Raw genomic sequence first — 1,840 nt, forward strand, 5'->3', positions numbered from 1 at the left:
ACTATGATCATATATATCATTATATATATATATATATATTGCATACATAAGGTAGTTTTCTGGTAAATGAGATGATCGCTCGAAATTTGCAAATTACTACCCAACCCTTCGAGTAATCTTAAGATTGAAGAAACTATCTAACGTAATTTTCGGATTATTGAGACAAGGACGCTGGAAATTTAGAAATTAACGAAATTGTATCATACGTCATTTTCACATTGATGAGAAAATATCACGCCTCATTTTCAAGTAAATGAGGCGACATCTCAAATAATTCTCAGATTAATAAGACAATATCTATCGTAACTTTGAAATCAATGAGACAATCTCAAATAATTTTCAAACCAATAAGACAATATCTCTCGTAACTTTCAAACCAATGAAACAATAGGTCACGTGATTATTCAAATTAATAACACAATATTTAGGTAAATTTTCAGATTAATGACACAATATCTTATGTGCCGTATGATGAAATCAACGTTTTTCTAAAAAGGTGACAAAAAATGACTGTCGATTGTTTGTCCGTTCGTTAATCTGCCTGGGTTATGTGGATGTGTTTTTGGTGTTTAATTTAAAGGAAAAAAATTTTTTTTCGTGTGAAATATAATTTCTTAGCATCTTCCTCAAACTAAGAAGAAGAGAAAAAGCATATTTATACGATATTCGTGGAACGTAACAATCCATTATTTGCTTGTATCCCCAAGAACTGCAGCTATCTGAGAAAACATGACAGTTAAAGGAGTTTTGTTTTTTCATTAAAAATTGGAAATTGATTCCACAAATGGAAGCGCGTGATTTCGTGGAATCAAGACACAGAAACACAATTTATAAAAAAAATCCAAGAAAAATACATTAAGTTACCAATATATTCAAAGTCGCATGTGCAATGGCTGCATTGCCAAAGCAAATACGTAAAAATACATTTTACAAACTCAAAGACGCTCTTACACAACGACGCACGCATATACGCACACACACTTGAAGTCTATCCGATACAATGCTTCAATAATCTGAAGTGATATCGGGTATCTCAACACTATTGTGTTTGGAGGTCCACGAACCTCCTTCCATCCTCTTGAATCCAGTAAACCAGATTAACTCACAGATAATTAGGAAGGAGAACGCTTGCGCTGGATTAAAAGAATGCAGTGCAGAGACCCTAAAAAAGATGAAAGTGACGTTTTCTTAAGCATAATTAAAGCAACATTCCAGAGAAAAAATATGACCTTTAATACTGATAAAAACAAAAATTCTTATCAGAATAACTTTGGACAACGTTTTATTTTAGCTAAATGAACCCAGTATCTAGAGAAGGAACAAATGTTGGTTTTAGATGGAGACGCTTGAAAAACTCAGTTGCATTTTTCAGGATGTAATTTTGGGTCATTTATTGAAAAATAGATTGCTGAACATCACTGCTAACACGATACTGTAATCTTTCTTGTGCAAGAGATATCATGCAAAGTTCTGATTGAAACTATTACATTAAATTTATGACTCCCAGAGAAGAAAAAATATTCCTCAAAATATCTAAAACTGTAATAAAGAAAATAATTTTCTCTTGAAAACACTTTTTAGGAGAGAGGCAGTTTTCACATTATTGCATAAGAGTAATGCAATCAAACTCAGGTCACCTAATGGAGAGAGAGAGAGAGAGAGAGAGAGAGAGAGAGAAAGAGAGAGAGAGAGAGAGAGAGAGAGAATATGGTATCTTATTTAGGAACTCATATTTTCATACAGACCCTTTCAACATTGTTTGCAAATAAATATCTGCATGTATAACAAAATAAAAGTAAATATATCACAGGTAGAAGTAACCGTTTAATATTTTTTTAAA

This window comes from Macrobrachium nipponense, chromosome 4 (genome assembly GCF_015104395.2).
Source record: "Macrobrachium nipponense isolate FS-2020 chromosome 4, ASM1510439v2, whole genome shotgun sequence".
Classification (NCBI taxonomy): Eukaryota; Metazoa; Arthropoda; class Malacostraca; order Decapoda; family Palaemonidae; genus Macrobrachium; species Macrobrachium nipponense.